The sequence below is a fragment of the Puma concolor genome, chromosome B1, assembly GCF_028749965.1.
Source record: "Puma concolor isolate L17-30 chromosome B1, mPumCon1.1.hap2, whole genome shotgun sequence".
Classification (NCBI taxonomy): domain Eukaryota; kingdom Metazoa; phylum Chordata; class Mammalia; order Carnivora; family Felidae; genus Puma; species Puma concolor.
The window spans coordinates 11,937,439-11,958,704 of record NC_141670.1 but is presented as its reverse complement, the minus strand read 5'-3'; positions in this window follow the sequence as shown (position 1 = coordinate 11,958,704).

Here is a 21,266-nt window from a genome sequence, read left to right as displayed (position 1 = left end):
TTAAAAACACAGAATAGCCAACATGATCTTGAAGAAAAAGAACAAAGCTAGAAGTATCATGCTCCCTGACTTCAAACTATATTACAAAGCTATGAAAAATAGAGCAGTATGGTATTGGCATAAGCACACACACGTGCGTGTGCCCACACACACACTCAATCAATGAAACAGAATGGAGAGCCCAGAAATAAACCCACACATATGGTCAATTTATAGCAAAGAGTCAACAATATACGCTGAGGAAGAGTCTCTTCAATAACCAGTGGTGGGAAAACTGGACAGCCACATGCAAAAGAATGAAACTGGACCACTGTCTTATTCCACACACAAAATTCAACTCAAAATGGACTGAAGTATTGAATTTAACACCTGAAACTATTAAACTCCTACAAGGAAACACAGGTGGTAAGCTCTCTGACATTGATCTTAAAAGTTGACTTTTTGGATTGAACAACAAAAGCAAAAAACACCCATGTGGGACTATATCAAACTTCTGCAAAGGAAGCCATCAACAAAATGAAACAACAACCTACCAAATGGGAGCCAATAACTGAAGATCACAATTTGACAATGGGTTAATATCTTACATATATATGTATACATATTTAGTTGTAAAACCATAAAACTTGATAGCAAAAAAAAAAACCCTGGACAGAAATCTGAATGAGCATTTTTTTTTTTATAGAAGACATATAGAAACCAACAGGTATGTCAAAAGGTACTCAATAGCGCTAATCATCAGAGAAATATAAATCCAAAACACAATGAGGTATTATCACCTTCCACAAATTAAAATGGATTATTACCAAAAGACCAAAAGTAACCATCATTGGCAAAGATGTGGAAAAAAGGGAATCCTTGTGCACTGCTGGTGGGAATGTAAATTCGTACAGATGCTATGAAAAACACCACAGCAGTTCCTCAAAAAATGAAAATTAGAACTACCATATGATCCAGGAGTTCCACTTTTGGGTATTTATCCAAAGAAAAATGTCAACACTAACTTGAAAAGCTATCTGCACCATGTTCACTGCTGATTTACAACAGCCAAAACATGGAAGCAACCCAAGTGCCCATTGATGGATGAGCAGATAAAATGTGTATTAACTACCATGGAATATTATCCATCCATTACAAATCAACTCTTGCCATTTGTGGTAACATGGATTGACCTTCAACACAAAACACTAAGTGTAGTCAAACAGAAAAACAGATACTATATGATCTCACTTATACGTGGAATCAGAAAGACAAAACCAAAAAATAGACAATAACCGAGCTCATGGGTACAGAGAATGGTTTGGTGGTCGCCAGAAGGGGGAAGGGGGTAGACGGAAAACTAGGTGAAGGAGTTAAAGAGCTTGTGCACTCGGGGATGTAAAGTAAGCCATGGGATGTAATATACAACATGGTGACTACAGTTAATACTGCGTTATATATTTTAAATTTGCTAAGAATAGATTTTACAAGTTTTCATCTCAAGAAAAATAATCTGTCCCTATGTATGGTGATGGATGCTAAACAGCCTCATTGGGGTAGTCATTTTGCAATACATACAATTATCTCGTCATTATATTGTAAACTAAAAGCTAATATGTTATATGTCAGTTACATCTAAATCTAAAAAGCTACCAAAAAAGAACAAAGCAGTCTTAAGTACTGCACAAGAAAACAGGGTGACATACAGTGCCAGTGTGTGAGAGACGCCGTTTTATTTTGCAGAGACATGGAAGACAGGGTACTTGATCTAAGAAAGGAATGAAACGACACGCAGCCACCAGTCTGGGAGGGTCCAGCAGCATAAGTACTAAGAAAAATGGAAACACAAAGAAGGACAGCCTAAAGGAAGATTAAAATATTGCACCCTGAGAAGAAAAAAACCTTTCCTAGTGAGGAGGCTGGTGGATGAGGTCTAAGAAATGGGCAGGTTTAAGGTATACGAAATGAGTTTGGACCTAAGGGCCACTTCCAAAGTACAAAGTGGGAGCACTGGGGTTCGGGAAAAAGAATTACATGATCCATTGTGTTTTTAAAATAATTCTTCAACTGTTTGGTGAATTGATAGCATGGGTCCAGAGAAGAAGCCAGGAGAGCAGTTAAAATGCTATTCAAGTAGACCAAACCAGAGAGGATGAAGGGTTGGGCATGGTGGCTACCATGGCCAGAAATGGAGGATGCTAGAGTCAAGCTTACAGGTAGAGCTCAAAGGATTTGCTGACGGAATGGAAGGGAGATTGAGGGAAAAAACAGGAATTAAATACCATTCCTAGGTTTCAGGCAGCAAAATAAATTATGCTGCCTTTTATGAAGAAGAGACTAAAAGAGGAAAAACCATAATTGGGAAAGTAGATAAAGATTTTTATTTTAGCCAAATCAAGTGTGAGGAACACACTGACGTTTAAGGGTAATGGTGCAAACATAGTTCTAGAAAATGCGTATGGGCTACAGGGTTTTCAACCTCAACATTATTCACCTGTAGGCTGGTTATGTTTTTACAGGTGCTGTCCTCTGCATGTGAGCACTGCAGAATGGTCACAGCATCTCTTGCCTTCATCCACTGGATGACCCTATCTCCCCCACCCAACTGTAACAAACAAAAATGTCTCCACGCACTGCATAATAGCACGGAGTGGGAAATGGGTAAGTGCAAAATTGCGCTGGGTTAATGATCACAGGGCAGAAAGTCTATATTTAGCTGTGAAAACAACGACTGATTTCCATACCTGGGACCTGGGTGATCTCACCACGGAAAAGGAAAACAAGAGTATAGGGTTCACCCCAGCAGACTCCAAATTTAGAAGCTGAGAAAGAAGATCCAGCAAAGATAACAATTAGGAAGGAATTAAACCCAATGTGTATGGTAGATTAGAATCCCATAGAAGATGTTGCCAGCACGACAGAGTAAGCATATGTGGCTCTTATGAATGAGCTTGATTAGGTAAACAAGGACAGAAATATAATCACTTCTAGATCTATGTCTAAAGAAGAGAGTCACAAGTCAGCTTCAATCTAAAAATTTGTATCAGCTTGAAATTTCTTAGCAGGACATTTTGCTTGGACAAGGTCTGACCACTGACAAAAGTTGATTATCAGCCCTTCCTCAATATAATTAGGTGTGTTTGAGGCTTGCAACTTAAGGGGCCAGAGGCAGGTAAGGTTGGCTGAGAATAATTCCTCCCACGAACTGGCATAAAGGGTAAAGGTACCTCCATGGTACCCTGAGCTCCTACCTGCATTCCACCCTCACCAAACTGTAGTGTATTACAAACATGTCCAATGTCTGGGCCGCTGTTCATCAAAGGCAGATGGAAGAAAAGGGTAGTGTTCCTGAAAACAAAGTTATTATGAGGGTAGGAGCAGTCTGGGCTCCTCTCTACTCTAAGGACAAAAAGATCAGTAGTGGAAGCTTGTATTAGAACTTTTCTTATCTGCCTCTCTCATCCTATAAGCATTTGGGGAGGAGGTGCTATTGGTGTGTTAATCAAATGAGTTTCCAAAAAAGTTCTAGTGTCAAGGTTTGGGAAGGGGTTCAGGGAGACTTGCCTCACTTCCCAAGACCACAGAGACCTACACTTAAGCACAGCATGAGGCTACTGGGAACAGAAAGCCTTGTGGGACTGTCACGAGGTGGGTTGGTGGCATCTTCATCTTGCCCAGTAGCAATGGCAGCAAGTTCAGAGATCCAAGCCCACTAAAGGTAGTGCTGATTCCAGTTTTAAGCTCCATTGTGAGTAATGTAGCTGTGACACTTGACCTAATAGCACACAAGTTAGGAGACAGACCTGAACATGATGTGTTTCGAGGTGGACAGGTGATAAGAGATTGCAAAGGTTGCAAGAGTCAGTCACAAAAGACATTTTAAATTTGTAAATCTATGTATTTTTCCTGTAGAGCTAAATGTGCTAGGTCAAGGAACATATAGACATCATTTTAATTGCTATCGAGAGATATTTAAAAAAAATAACCCATGACCCCACTAGTGAAATGTGTCCATTTCCCTAAATTTTCACCAGCTCTAGATGTGAATGTTCCTTTAATTCTGACTACATGATGGGGAAAAAAAAAACCCTCTCACTATTGGTTTAATTTGCATCTCATGTTCACTACTGAAAGCAAACTTTTCATAGAGATAATTTGTATTTCCTTTTTCCAGAAATTACCTATACATAGTATTTGGGTTTTTTGTTTGTGTGTTTTCTGACTCTTGGTCTATTTCATACTCATTTGTAGAAACTCTTTATATTAGAGACATCAATCTTTGCCTTCTTTCTTAAGATCTTATCATCGAATGTGGGTGTATTTCTGCAAAACAGTTCACATGTCCCTATAAATCATGGATGCACGTCTGCTACTTCCTTCTACAAGACTGGAAACACAGGCACTTCCCTTGTGAAAATATGGGAGTGCAATCCCTGAAAAAGACTGGAATTCCTCTAATACAGCTTGGGGGTAGGTCTCAATTACTAAGAGATTATTATGATGATTCATTTTTTTTAATATTTATATATTTTTGAGACACACACACACACACACACACACACACTCTCTCTCACACACAGAGTATGAGTGGAGGAGGGGCGGGGAGAGAGGGAGACACAGAATCCAAAGGAGGATCCAGGCTCTGAGCTGTCTGCACAGAGCCTGATACGGGGCTCAACTCACGAAACCTTGAGATCATGACCTGAGCTGAAGTCAGTCTCTTAACTGACTGAGCCACCCAGGCGCCCCTATGATGATTCATTTTTGAAGAACTGGGCTGGAAAAAATTAGCTAGTCACTTCAAGACAAAGATCTAGCTCGTTGTTCCTCTGTTTTGAAAGTCACTTGAATATTTCTGAACTATTATAATGAGTTTCCTCACTCAAGGTAGACTTCCCAAACAAAATGTGTTCTGTGGGGGACTGTGTTAACTCTGGGGGCGGTCTGTGGCCACATATATTTGGCAATGACTTCGTATAAAATGTCGATTTCACACAGTTAAAAGCTATTGTTCATTATGAAACTAGGTAAAATTTCAACATGCGGAATTTACACAACTGTTGGACCACATACAGCCCTTTGAGATTTCTTCTCCAAACTATACTACCAGAGCTAGTATTCATAAAATGCAATTTGTCTAAATGCTGACTTAAGGAAATAGCTCCACACTCCCTTGTAAATTGATGGCGTTTCTGGGATATTTGCCTTAGTGCTGCCACCTGTCACCACAAATCATTCAGATACTAGTGCAAACCTTGTCTAAAATTACCAGTGGAAATTTTTGCGAAGATTCATAAATTCAACACGAGGTTTGAGATGATTTGGAAGAACTTAAATGTTGTTAGAAGTCATAGAGGGGATTTGTGTATAGGAGTGTGTGTGCTTGTTTGTTGATTATAAAAGGCCCCTCTTAAAGAATAAAGTCTCATCTATTAAAAGATGAGGACTTAATTTGTTGATAAGCCTTTCCTCGATTGAGCTAAAACAATCCTCTGACTTAAAATATTTTAGTATTTTTGCATAGCGTTATGCCAGAGTACTATATTAAATGAAAGTAAAATCTTTTATTTTAACCAGCTTGCTATAATCTTTCAGCATCTACCCAGAATTCTTGTAACGAAATATAGTTTTAAAAGAACTGTGATGTTTGCTCACTTAAATGCACAGGTATGAGAAAATGAGATAAAATTATAAGGGACTATTATGATTCAGAGAATTATCATACATCACCTGTATTGGCATGACTTGTTCACTGTCCATTTAATTAGCAGGTACTATTGATAAAATATAAGTAAATCATGGCTAATTATTCACTTCTGGGTTCCTCAGCTTGTCATTTTACCTGTAGGTTCCAGTAATTACTGGTTCTTTCACTCCAGAGTACATAGAAACATTTCTAAAAAGCAGGAGTATGCATTGCCTATTAAAGTTATTGCCAGCATCTCAGAAACTGAAGTAAATGCTTTCACAAATAGCATTTCCAATGAATAATGCTGAAATCAGACTTTTTTTTTTTCATTGAAAGCGCCTCAAGTAGTTGGCTCCTTTCCCATCGGCTACTTCGTAACTGTGAATATGACAACATGACGGTGATTCACAGATGCCAAAATATGACGAGCAGAGCAAATCTGTGTTCCAGATTTGATAAGGTGAGAAAAGCGGAACTCTCGTCCGCAGGTGATTTCCATGAAGGCACCTACGTACTGCGGGGCTCACTATCTATAGCATGCAGCCGCCAACTCTAATAACCTGAGCAGGAGGGAAACACATCTGAAAATGCAAATGGATGAAAAAAGAAAGCTGGGTTGCATAGTAACATCTTAAGCAGATTTGAGAGATGTATGTTTGGAAAGCAGAAGCCTCAGCCTTGGAAAATGCTTTTTGTTGTATTCAACACATACTGGGCTAGAACTGAGAAAATATATCAAAATTACGAATACTTTAAAAAATCCCTCCTCCATTTCACCAACCTCATAAACAATGCAATATTAAGTAACAGCTTGTTGCTTGGTTTTATCATAATATTTAGAAACTTCTTTTAAATGTACATATGCTCCATAGTTTAGGGGCATAGTAACATCACTGGAACTAAAAAAACAAACAGTGAACTTGCAGCTCAGAAAGATCAGCTATAGGTTCATATAAACCACTTCTCTAGTCTTGCACTGCAACATTTGGGAATAATAGAATCATAAAGTTTACAAGCCTGTTTTTACTGTTTGTACATAGACACTTATGTATATTCCATTCGTTCCTTCTGATTTCTGCCAAGTGATTGGCACCTTAACTCACGTAAGCTCATTTATGGTCAGAATTTATCCTTAAAATCAACCATTTTCCTGTCAAACCTAGAATAGGCTTTTATTAAACACAACATAATATAGATCTTAGAGTATTCTTACCAGATTGATGAGAAAATAAAAGGCATTTTGATGTCAGATTGGCAGTCCAAACATATTGTTCAAAACCAAATTTGTAAGTAAGAGAAAAAGGCAATGTTCCCTTTATTTCCTAACTTACTTACATTATTTGGTGTATCTAAACGGTGTAAACAACAGTGGTATTTTGGAAAATTGTACAAGGAAAAAAAGGAATTTTAGCATAGGTACTTTCCTAATTGGTTTTTAAGAATTGTCCCATGTCATTTTTTTATGGCAAACGATACATATATTGAGAAGTTAGAGATGGTAAGCTGAGAGAAGGAATTTTGTTTACCATTTTATTCTCAGCATTTAACACAGTGCCAAATACACAGGACATGCTTAATGAGTACTTGTGGAATGGATTAATGGATAAATAATTGAAGTCAATTAAAAAAATGAGGTTTAATCAAAACATTTCACAAAATATCCAAGCCTAGAAATTAATATAAGATATACATCAAATGCCTAACTAAGTAAATTGACTTTAAAATGGCTATTTTTGGCAGCAAATTGCTTAAAATATTCCTACATCTTTTTTTTTTCCATTTTTAGGGTGGCATGCTGAGAAAAAAAAAACAACAAAAAAAAGACCCACTTAGAAACTATACTTTCCAGAGCAGTTTCAAAAATATTTGAGTTTTAACATACAATGCCACTTATTCACAGCAATTCTATAAAAATAGACTTGTTCGCTTGCCCAACCGCATCCCTTCTGAGCCACCATGGCATCCCGAGCTGAGCCAAGATCCCTATGATCCCCACAGTAAAATGTTCGCTTCAGCATTCACCCACACGCACTTTGCAGGCTTCTGACAGCATGTTTCTATCCCTACAGAACGTTTACTGCGTCCTAAGCACACATCAAGTTCTGTACGTGGAATGTCTCATTGAATAAGCCCTAGCAATATCCCTATGATACAGGCAATATAGACGCAGACAGGCAGAGAATTTACGTAAAGTCAAAAATCATGAAGTGGTGGAAAAGGGCCTTTAATGAACAAGTAGAGAAAAATCCTTCAGTCGGTATCTCTCAGCTAGACCAAAGAACTATTATAAAGGAGCACACTAGAAGTCAAGTGAAGTTAACTCAGACTAACAGAATGGACACTGGGTTTCTTGATTAAGAGTCAACAACAGGCTCGAAGGAGTACAGGGAAGAAGCCAGGTAGCACAGCACAGAGGAATTAACACAACGTTAGAAGGCAGAGGTAACAATCAAATTAGTCTCTTAAAAAAGGAAAAGAATTGCACTTTGTGTGAACGCTAAAGGATATATTTGGTAGCAGGAAGAAAGACTTTAGTATGTTTTCAGCCTGAGAGCAGAGAGATGAGCTTCTGGGGTCAAGGAGGGAGCAGTCTACACAATCAACTCAAAGTCCTCTGTAGACTTGGGACAACTCTGGAGGGCAAGTAGATTTTAATATCTACTTTCATATAAAACACTGACAGTGCCTATTGCCTATACTAATGGTCTATGTTCATTACATACACATTAAGTAACACAGGACTATCAAGATGTGTGGGCAATTTATTCAGTAATGCATGGTGAGCACGGACACTGTTCTTGGTACTGGGACCCAGAGATCAAAGACTTAGCCCTGGCCTTCAGAGATTCACAGTGTAGCAGACACGACAGGTATGATGTGCTTCCATACAGGATGAATCCATGGGCTCTGAGATCATAGAAGAGGGAGACAGAAGCGAGAGGTGGAGAGGAAGCCTACCAAAAAAATAGTAACAGGAACTGAATATTGAAGTTGAATTGTAACCACTTAAATGGACTTACACCTGTGTTAGGGTGTATGTACACATGGTTCATATAGGATACTATCAATACTAGGTTTCAGAAGCAGGGTCTCAGGGCACCTGGGCAGCTCAGTCGGTTATGTAACTGATTTCAGCTCACATCAGGATGTTGCCGTTGGTGGGCTCAAGACCTGTGTTGGGCTCTGTGTTGACAGCTCAGAGCCTGGAGCCTCCTTCAGATTCTGTGTCTCGCTCTATCTCTCTGCCCACCCCCCACCCCACCCACCCCGCTCCTGTGTGCTTGCTCTCTCTCTCAAAAAATATATCAACATTAAATAAAATTTAAAGAACCAAGGTCACTCACAGAATATTGTTAGATTTTTTAAAACCACAACTTCTAAGTGATTTAAAAAATATCACCATAGAATTTGCTACGTTTTGAGTAACTCTACACAGTGATTTGCTGTGTATTTTCTTTTTCAAATAGAGAACCTACTTATAAATTATGAAATTTAAAATTCTATGGCTAACTATCTGCTTTACACCATTATTTTTGAGAATCAAAACAACAAAACCAAACTTCTAACACACATAAAATCAAATTAAGGTCCAGTGGGGCAAGTATTTTATAGGTCAATGTAAAACAGAAAAAGCAGAAACTTACATTCATTCCATACAAGATCTAATATTATCATTATTGCCATCTTACAGATAAAGACAGTGAGGCATTAAAATATTAATAAACTGGGGTCACTTAGGTGGCCCAGCCAGTTAAGCATCTGACTTCGGTTCAGGTCATGATCTCATGGATGGTGAATTCGAGCCCCGCATCAGGCTCTGTGCTGACAACTCAGAGTGTGGAGCCCAGAGCCTGCTTCGGATTCTGTGTCTCCCTCTCTCTGCCCCTCCCCTGCTCATGCTGTCTCTCTCTCAAAAATAAATGGACATTAAAAAAATTTTAAAAAAAGGTATGAATAAACTGGCCTCTGTAACACAAAAGAAGATTTAATAACATTTGTATTAAGAACACGGAGAGTTTATCACCACAAAATTGGTAAAGTTAAGAAGGGACAACTGAAGTATCAATGGATGAATGAAAGCAATCTTAACCTTCAGTACTCAAAATATCAAAAATGTAAACAAAATGGCAAAGGCTTAATTCTAAATACAAATATATAAAAGCTATTAACCTATGTAGTTTGTAATGAAAAGACCAAAATGTACAAAGTAACAGGTCAATGTAACACGAAATCCTGGATAGTACCAAGCTGAAAAGGGTTTTGTTGTTGTTGTTTTTGTTTTTTTTTTCAAGTATCAGTTGTTCAGAGCTACATCACCTCATGTGATATGGACTTTTAACATTAATAAAACAGGTATAATAATTTAATACAGAAAAGGGATATTGTTAATGTATAAAATCATTCATATTTAACATCTTAATATTAGTTATGCCAAAGTGGCTCAAAGGAGAAAATTGCGAGTGTGACATAAAGTCTATGTCCAAAAATAACAATTTGTGAGAGCCTCTCATTTGATTGGCCTTGCTGCATAATTATGTTGTCAGTAGACACAGGGGTAGATCTTTCTCTTTATTTTCCCCCTCCCCTCCCATCCCTCTTCTCTTTCCCCTTTTTCTCCATAAAAGCACGTGTACCTTAAATGAATCTACAAGGCAGGTATGAAATGTGGAAAACTTTGTATATGAGTGAATGTTAAAAACTGCTCCTAAGGGATGCTTCTGCTAAATTTCACCTTTGGCTACGATGTTATAAAATCTAATATTAGAATCATCACAAAGATGCAAATACGCAGAGGGAGAAATTAGTCTATGTTGGGTAAGGGGAGTAATTAGGATACAGATATTTGATCGGAGGATCCTGAAAGCCAGTCTAAGAATTCTCTACTGTATTCAAAAACAAAACAAAACAAACAAAAAAAAACAGTAGGAAACCAGTGAACATTTTTTGAGCTGGGTGACACGGCCAATGTCATGTGTTAGAAAGAGAAGTCTGACAGCAGTGCCTGGATCCTTCAGGAAGGAGAAAATCTAGGAACCGGGAAATTATTTAGGAAACCCATTAAGCTGTGCACAAAATAGTACATGTGTGTATCATTATTGATCAAAATTAGATTTCCAGTATTTTTATTGCTTTGAAAATACATCATTTGAAAAATTTGCCTACTATCACTGATTATGGTATTAGGCATTAATTATGCCTTATGTCATAGGATTACAGGAATTAAAGAAGGCATCTTAAGGAATAATAGTGTTGAAGCATATTTAGAACAAAAATATGCCTTAGAGGTTGAAAGGGAGAGGGAGAGAGACTGTCAGAATCCTGTGAAAACTTGCCTACTGCCTTGAAAAATTACCCTCCAGTGAATTGCCTTCAGGCTCCATTTTCACAAATTATATTCTAGTAGTGGTCAATTTTTCAACCCGAAGGGTGATATTTCTCTCCATAAATTTGATTCCTAGTCAATATTTCTTATGTATAATATGATCTAGGTATTTCACAGTTAAAAATAACCAAGGTTAAAATGCCTCATAAATACACAGTTATCATTAGACATCGGCCACATAAGGGGAGCGCTGGTCCCTCCGTTGTTGAAGCTAACTGTGTTATCGGCCTACTTGACATTCTTTCTTCTTAGACAATTTCAACAAATAAACAGTGAAGCCCATTATTTACAGTTCTCACTGTCAAAAGCTGCCATTCTTACCCCGATCCAAACAGGAGAATATGCTAGTTATTTCTGTAGAGGGATGGGGCTACTTTTTAGGATGCCAAAACATAATATAATTACAGTGAAATTGATCAAATCCGGATAGAAGAAAAAGATATGAATGATTAAGTTTAGGTTCGTTCCAACTACATATCCATTTCTTGAGAATAGAGCCCTACAGGTTTCATAGACCTGTACACTTTTCTTCCCCACCACATGACAAGTCAAATGCGCTGAAGCTAGATTCTGGCACAGAGCCGTGTACCACAGGAGTGCACTGAAATGATGGGAGGAGCTGATACAACCTGATTTACAGTAAATGACTATCTGGTAAGACTCCATTCTCACCTTCCAACTCACTTATTCAACTCGAGGGCAATCACTCATTCAAGTGACTCCAATCACTGCTTCTCTGAATTAAGAAACTTAAATCTCCAATACTTATTTTTCAACCAAGTTCTTTATTTACAACGTAATATCAAGCATTCGATTTACTGATACTGCTTTTCACCCAAACTTTTGTCCACTATTGAATTCTTCCTTTGGCCCCCCAGATGCATCCTCATCACAACTCAGCATACACTGGAGTCACTGGGGATATCAAGAAACTTTAAGCCACTTGTGACTGTACTTTTATGAGCACCTAAGTCAAGAGCCCCCTCCCAAGTCCTCCCTTTACAGAGGACTTTGATTTGTTTCTTCCTTCCTTGCCACATTAATAGAATTCTTCACCCCAAATGACTGTAGTCGCTTTCTAGCTTTTTGTTTTTGGCCTCCTGTCACTACCTGCCTGTCCATCCTATTGGCTACACCACCACTAATTTTCTGACAGCACTATATTTACCACGACTCCCTTTGCTCAAAAATCTAACACAGCTGCCTTTGTCCCTGCTTACTTGTGGCCGGCACCCATTAAAGGGCTTACGCAAGAAAGGGGCCGTGTAAACCCATGAATTTAAATGTGCTATGAATTATGATTTATCATAAATATGCTATGTGGGGTCAAAATAAAAAGTATGAACAGACATTTCAAAATTAACCTTGCAAGCTTTTTGTACCTGTTGATTATTCTGGTGTAAGGTATCTTGTCAGATGAAATTTCTTCCACTTAAAACTACACATAATATGCCACTTAGAAAGGACCGTGAAAAATGAAAAAATAAAAAAACAAAAAAAGGCACAGGGGTAGAGGTAAATTTCTCAACAGAGAGGAGCCTGTGTGAATGGTAAAAACTTTATCCATTTCTTATGTATTGAACTAAATTCCTTTTTAAATGGCATCTAAATATTAATTAACGTTTGACCTCAATGCTTTCGTTTCAAGTTGTAAAGAAAGTCCAGCTCAGGGGCTCTGTTCAGCCAACAGTTTTATTTAGAAACAGAACACACAGGCATGCGTGGTATATGCATCACCTATAACACTTTCTGGATAATAGCTTCTGTCCTCTAAGAACATTTTATCTACGTAGTAATGATAGTCAACCTTTCCTGAACATGTAATTATGTGCAAATATGATACCGATTTATCAACAGTATCTTATTTAAACCTCACCATACCAGGTGAGGTGTAATAGATGTTAAAATTGAGGCTTGCTGAGGAAAAAAAAAAAAAAAAAAAAAAAAAAAAAAAAAAAAAAAAACCAAAAAAAAACACATGAATGAATTTCCAAATGAGACTTTTGCTATCATCTTCTGACTTCAAATCCCAGGAATATAATCTTCATGTAATATGGTCTGACTATGATGGCAACAATATGACATTTATCTTAATTTCATATATATATAGGTATATACACACCTATATATATATATACACACAAACACACACGCGCACGTACACATTTATATGCTATCCCACTTGTCAGATGTGAATTTGAAGAAATGATTTTGAGTATTAATATTTAGTTTCAACATAATCTAGGACCTATGTAGCATCCAAATTATCACTGAACTAAGTAGACTGAGTTAGTATATAGAATAGCTACTCTTTAGTGTAGAAATATCCCATTTATTGTATCTTAATATTGTATAAAATATTTTTTTAAGTGTTTACTTATTTTTCTGAGACAGAAAGAACATGAGTGTGGGAGGGGCAGAGACAGAGGGAGACACTGAATCTGAAGTCAGGTCCAGGCTCTGAGCTGTCAGCACAGAGCCCAATGCAGGACTCGAAGCCACGAACCATGAGAACATAATCTGAGCTGAAGTCGGACGAGTAACCAACTGAGCCATACAGGTGCCCTTAAAAATATTTTAAAATATTTACATAATACCAAAAACTGCATTTTAAAGGAGTGGACCATTTGTTTCTGAGAGATGGCAGTGGTTAAGTATACACTAAATTGTACAGCCTGTGTGACATTGGAACAATGACTGAAACTTCTTTAAGCCTTGTTTTCTTCATGTGTACAAGAGAACTGACAATACTAAACTGTTGGCTCAAGTTTGATAGGAAAATTAAACCAATTAATATAGACAAAAGCACACATGTCACTGCCTACCATATTAACAAGAAATAGTAGCCATTATTGTTACTTACATGTAACACACCAGTTTCCAACCATTTTGGTGACATATGGGTCTTATTTTCATCTTTACATTCTTAAAATTGACTATCTCAAAAAGCTTGTGCTTATCTGAGTTCTATCTATTGTATTGGCCATATTAGTAACTAAAATTGAGACTATTAAAATATTAACATAAATTGATAACCCTAAATTTGCTGACAAATGTTCATGGCAAAGCAACATTTTAAAACAAAAAATAGGGGAAGGGGATCCTGGGAAGATGGCGGCCTAGGAGGACGCTGGGCTCACCGCGCATCCTGCTGATCACTTAGATTCCACCTACACCTGCCTAAATAACCCAGAAAACCACCAGAGGATTAGCAGAACGTTGTCTCCAGAGCCAAGTGCAGACGAGAGGCCCACAGAAGAGGGTAGGAAGGGCAGCGAGTCGGTGCGTGCTCCACAGACTGGCTGGAGGGAGCCGGGGCGGAGGGGCGGCCCGCCAGCCAAGCAGAGCACCTGAGTTTGGCTGGCAAAAGCGGAGGGGCCCTACGGAGTGTGTTTCGACAGCAAGCGGGACTTGACATCTGGAAGGTTATAAGCTAACAGATCTGCTCGGATAGCGGGAGGGCTGGAGGACAACGGGAGGGAGAGTCGTTGAGCCCGGACTACAGAGCACAGCTTGGCGGGGAACAAAGGCGCTTGCCAGGCCATCTCCCTCGCCCATCCCCCAGCCAAAATCCCAAAGGGAACCAGTTCCTGCCAGGGAACTTGTTTGTACCGTGCAAACACCCAAAGCTGTGCTTCTGTGAATCCATCCCTCTGGTGGGTCTGACTCCCTCCTGGTGCCGCAGGGCCCCTCCAGAAGCGGATCTCCAAAGGAGAAGCAAGCTGAGCCTACCCCTCCCGCCCCCGTGCACCTTGCCCATCCACCCCAGCTAATACGCTGGATCCCCAGCACCACAAGCCTGGCAGTGTGCAAGTAGCCCAGACGGGCCGCCACCCCACAGTGAATCCCGCCCCTAGGAGAGGGGAAGAGAAGGCACACATCAGTCTGACTGTGGCCCCAGCGGTGGGCTGGGGGGCAGACGTCAGGTCTGACTGTGGCCCCGCCCACCAACTCCAGTTATACACCACAGCACGGGGGAAGTGCCCCGTAGTCCCGCACCACTCCAGGTACTATCCAAAATGACCAAACGGAAGAATTCCCCTCAAAAGAATCTCCAGGAAATAACAACTGAACAGCCAAAGAACTGATCAAAAAGGATTTAAATAATATAACAGAAAGTGAATTTAGAATAATAGTCATAAAATTAATCGCTGGGCTTGTAAACAGTATAGAGGACAGCAGAGAATCTCTTGCTACAGAGATCAAGGGACTCCGGAAGAGCCAGGAGGAGCTGAAAGACGCTTTAAATGAGATGCAAAATAAAATGACAACGACAACGGCTCAGACTGAAGAGGCAGAGGAGAGAATAGGTGAACTAGAAGATAAGGTTATGGAAAAAGAGGAAGCTGAGAAAAAGAGAGATAAAAAAATTCCAGGAGAATGAGGGGAAAATTAGAGAACTAAGTGATACACTAAAAAGAAATAATACACGCATAATTGGTATCCCAGAGGAGGAAGAGAGAGGGAAAGGTGCTGAAGGGGTACTTGAAGAAATCATAGCTGAGAACTTCCCTGATCTGGGGAAGGAAAAAGGCATTGAAATCCAAGAGGCACAGAGAACTCCCTTCAGACGTAACTTGAATCGATCTTCTGCACGACATATCATAGTGAAACTGGCAAAATACAAGGATAAAGAGAAAATTCTGAAAGCAGCTGGAGATAAACGTGCTCTAACATATAAAGGGAGACCTATAAGACTCGTGACCGATCTCTCTACTGAAACTTGGCAGGCCAGAAAGGAATGGCAGGAGATCTTCAATGTGATGAACAGGAAAAATATGCAGCCGAGAATCCTTTATCCAGCAAGTCTGTCATTTAGAATAGAAGGAGAGATAAAGGTCTTCCCAAACAAACAAAAACTGAAGGAATTCGTCACCCCTAAACCAGCCCTACAAGAGATCCTAAGGGGGATCCTGTGAGACAAAGTACCAGAGACATCGCTACAAGCATGAAACCTACAGACATCACAATGACCCTAACCCATATCTTTCTATAATAACACTGAATGTAAATGGATTAAATGCGCCAACCAAAAGACATAGGGTATCAGAATGGATAAAAAAAAAACAAGACCCATCTATTTGCTGTCTACAAGAGACTCATTTTAGACCTGAGGACACCTTCAGATTGAGAGGGGATGGAGAACTATTTATCATGCCACTGGAAGTCAAAAGAAAGCTGGAGTAGCCATACTTATATCAAACAAACTAGACTTTACATTACAGGCTGTAACAAGAGATGAAGAAGGGCATTATACAATAATCACAGGGTCTATCCATCAGGAAGGGCTAACAATTATAAATGTCTATGTGCCGAATACAGGAGCCCCCAAATATATAAAACAATTACTCACAAACATAAGCAACCTTATTGATAAGCATGTGGTAATTGCAGGGGACTTTAACACTCCACTCACAGAAATGGATAGATCATCTAGACACATGGTCAATAAAGAAACAAGGGCCCTGAATGATACATTGGATCAGATGGACTTGACAGATACATTTAAAACTCTGCATCCCAAAGCAACAGAATATACTTTTTTCTCGAGTGCACATAGAACATTCTCCAAGATAGATCACATACTGGGTCACAAAACAGCCCTTCATAAGTATACAAGAATTGAAATCATACCATGCAGACTTTCAGACTACAATGCTATGAAGCTTAAAATCAACCACAGGAAAAAGTCTGGAAAACTTCCAAAAGCATGGAGGTTAAAGAACACCCTACTAAAGAATGAGTGAGTCAACCAGGCAATTAGAGAAGAAATTAAAAAATATATGTAAACAAATGAAAATGAAAATACAACAATCCAAACGCTTTGGGATGCAGTGAAGGCAGTCCTGAGAGGAAAATACATTGCAATCCAGGCCTATCTCAAAAAACAAGAAAAATCCCAAATACAAAATCTAACAGCACACCTAAAGGAAACAGAAGCAGAACAGCAAAGACAGCCTAAATCCAGCAGAAGAAGAGAAATAATAAAGATCAGAGCAGAAATAAACAATATAGAATCTAAAAAAAACTGTAGAGCAGATCAATGAAACCAAGAGTTGGTTTTTTGAAAAAATAAACAGAATTGATAAACCTCTAGCCACGCTTCTCAAAAAGAAAAGGGAGATGACCCAAATAGATAAAATCATGAATGAAAATGGAATTATTACAACCAATTCCTCAGAGATACAAGCAATTATCAGGGAATACTATGAAAAATTATATGCCAACAAACTGGACAACCTGGAAGAAATGGACAAATTCCTAAACACCCACACTCTTCCAAAACTCAATCAGGAGGAAATAGAAAGCTTGAACAGACCCATAACCAGCGATGAAATTGAATGAGTCATCAAAAATCTCCCAACAAATAAGAGTCCAGGACCAGATGGCTTCCCAGGGGAGTTCTACCAGATGTTTAAAGCAGAGATAATACCTACCCTTCTCAAGCTATTCCAAGAAATAGAAAGGGAAGGAAAACTTTCAGACTCATTCTATGAAGCCAGTATTACTTTGATTCCCAAACCAGACAGACACCCAGTAAAAAAAGAGAACTACAGGCCAATATCCCTGATGAATATGGATGCAAAAATTCTCAATAAGATACTAGCAAATCGAATTCAACAGCATATAATAAGAACTATTCACCATGATCAAGTGGGATTCATTCCTGGGATGCAGGGCTGGTTCAACATTCGCAAATCAAACAATGTGATACATCACATTAATAAAAGAAAAGATAAGAACCATATGATCCTGTCAATCGATGCAGAAAAGGCCTTTGACAAAATTCGGCAATCTTTCTTAATAAACACCCTCGAGAAAGGATAGAAGGAACATACTTAAAGATCATAAAAGCCAATGGGGCGCCTGGGTGGCGCAGTCGGTTAAGCGTCCAACTTCAACCAGGTCACGATCTCGCGGTCCGGGAGTTCGAGCCCCGCGTCAGGCTCTGGGCTGATGGCTGATGGCTCAGAGCCTGGAGCCTGTTTCTGATTTTGTGTCTCCCTCTCTCTCTCTGCCCCTCCCCCATTAATGCTCTGTCTCTGTCCCAAAAATAAATAAACGTTGAAAAAAAAATTAAAAAAAAAAAGATCATAAAAGCCATTTATGAAAAGCCCACAGCTAACATCATCCTCAATGGGGAAAAACTGAGAGCTTTTTCCCTGAGATCAGGAACACAACAGGGATGTCCACTCTCACCGCTGTTGTTTAACATAGTGTTGGAAGTGCTAGCATCAGCAATCAGACAACAAAAGGAAATCAAAGGCATCAAAATTGGCAAAGATGAAGTCAAGCTTTCGCTTTTTGCAGATGACATGATATTATACATGGAAAATCCGACAGACTCCACCAAAAGTCTGCTAGAACTGATACATGAATTCAGCAAAGTTGCAGGATACAAAATCAATGTACAGAAATCAGTTGCATTCTTATACACTAACAATGAAGCAACAGAAAGACAAATAAAGAAACTGATCCCATTCACAATTGTACCAAGAAGCATAAAATACCTAGGACTGAATCTAATCAAAGATATACAAGATCTGTATGCTGAAAACTATAGAAAGCTCATGAAGGAAATTGAAGAAGATATAAAGAAATGGACAAACATTCCGTGCTCATGGATTAGAAGAATAAATATTGTCAAAATGTCAATACTACCCAAAGCTATCTACACATTCAATGCAATCCCAATCAAAATTGCACCAGCATTCTTCTCGAAACTAGAACAAGCAATCCTAAAATTCATATGGAACCACAAAAGGCCCCGAATAGCCAAAGTAATTTTGAAGAAGAAGACCAAAGCACTAGGCATCCCAATCCCAGACTTTAGCCTCTACTACAAAGCTGTAGTCATCAAGACAGCATGGTATTGGCACAAAAACAGACACATAGACCAATGGAATAGAATAGAAACCCCAGAACTAGACCCACAAATGTATGGCCAACTCATCTTTGACAAAGCAGGAAAGAATATCCAATGGAAGAAAGACAGTCTCTTTAACAAATGGTTCTGGGAGAATTGGACAGCAACATGCAGAAGGATGAAACTAGACCACTTTCTTACACCATTCACAAAAACAAATTCAAAATGGATAAAGGACCTGAATGTGAGACAGGAATCCATCAAAACCCTAGAGGAGAAAGCAGGAAAAGACCTCTCTGACCTCAGCCGTAGCAATTTCTTCTTTGACACATCCCCAAAGGCAAGAGAATTAAAAGCAAAAATGAACTACTGGGACGTTATGAAGATAAAAAGCTTCTGCACAGCAAAGGAAACAACCAACAAAACTAAAAGGCAACCAACGGAATGGGAAAAGATATTTGCAAATGACCTATCGGACAAAGGGCTAGTATCCAAAATCTATAAAGAGCTCACCAAAGTCCACATCCGAAAAACAAATAACCCAGTGAAGAAATGGGCAGAAAACATGAATAGACACTTCTCTAAAGAAAACATCCGGATGGCCAACAGGCACATGAAAAGATGCTCAATGTCGCTCCTCATCAGGGAAATACAAATCAAAATCACACTCAGATATCAACTCATGCCAGTCAGAGTGGCCCAAATGAACAAATCAGGAGACTATAGATGCTGGAGAGGATGTGGAGAAACGGGAACCCTCTTGCACTGTTGTTGGGAATGCAAATTGGTGCAGCCACTCTGGAAAACAGTGTGGAGGTTCCTCAAAAAATTAAAAATAGACCTACCCTTCGACCCAGCAGTAGCACTGCTAGGAATTTACCCAAGGGATACAGGAGTACTGATGCATAGGGGCACTGGTACCCCAATGTTTATAGCAGCACTCTCAACAGTAGCCAAATTATGGAAAGAGCCTAAATGTCCATCAACTGATGAATGGGTAAAAAAATTGTGGTTTATATACACAATGGAGTACTACGTGGCAATGAGAAAGAATGAAATATGGCCCTTTGTAGCAACATGGATGGAACTGGAGAGCGTGATGCTAAGTGAAATAAGCCATACAGAGAAAGACAGATACCATATGTTTTCACTCTTATGTGGATCCTGAGAAACTAAACAGAAACCCATGGGGGAGGGGAAGGAAAAAAAAAAAAAAAGGTTAGAGTGGAAGAGAGCCAAAGCATAAGAGACTTTTAAAAACTGAGAACAAACTGAGGGTTGATGAGGGGTGGGAGGGAGGGGAGGGTGGGTGATGGGTATTGAGGAGGGCACCTTTTGGGATGAGCACTGGGTGTTGTATGGAAACCAGTTTGACAATAAACTTCACATATTGTAAAAAAAAAAAAAAAAAAAAGAAAGAAAGCAATCAATAGAAACGGTACCTAAGGAAACCTAGGCACTTAATATCAGCTATAAAAAGCTATCTTAAATATGTTCAAAGAATCCAAGGAAACTAAGTTGAAAAAACTAACAAGGAGTATGAAAGGGGTGCCTGGCTGGCTCAGTCAGTACAACATGCATCTCTACATCTTGGGGTTGGGAGTTCGAGCAGCACAGTGGGTGTAGAGATTGTTTAAAAATAAAATCTTTAAAAACGAAAAAAAATACAAAAAAACAAAAAATAGGGGAATGCCGTTGTTTTGTATTTTTTCAAGTCAACGTTTTGCTTTGTGATAGCACACATCATATTGTCTCTGGAAAACTCACTGGAATTGAGTGGATAAAGAAGGAAAACCCTGTCTTTGCTGTATTGTTTGATGTAGTTTTGAGCTCCAGGACTCCCTGAAAGGAAACAGAGGGACCCCCTAGGGTTTCCCAGACCACACACACTGAGAGGTGATGCTTCAGAGAAAAGGCTTCTCTAAGAGGGTTGATTCTGTGAAGTTTTAGAGCTTGCCTAAATCTATTGATTGTGAATGCTAATGGTCACTGAAAAGGTCTTCGGTATACGTCCAACGTTGCCTTCTCCACGGTTTGGGGATGTAATATTGTGTACTTTGGCGGGGGGATGTAATTATCTTTCCCTTAGGACAAGCAAATAAATAGGTAGCCTTTTCCCTCTAAATAGCTACTGTGCAGTCCTGCCCTGCTCTACTCACTGATGTGCACGGAACCTTCCTGATAGCCTTCCTCCAATGCTTCTGCAGACATGACCTTTCCCAATCAGACATGTGAGCATGTCCCAGCCTGTTTAAAATCTTCAGTAAATTTTCTTTCCCACAGGCTGAGATTACAAGAGCCCAACATGATGTGCAATACCAAATGTGGCGTGCTCCAGCTCAGTCTGT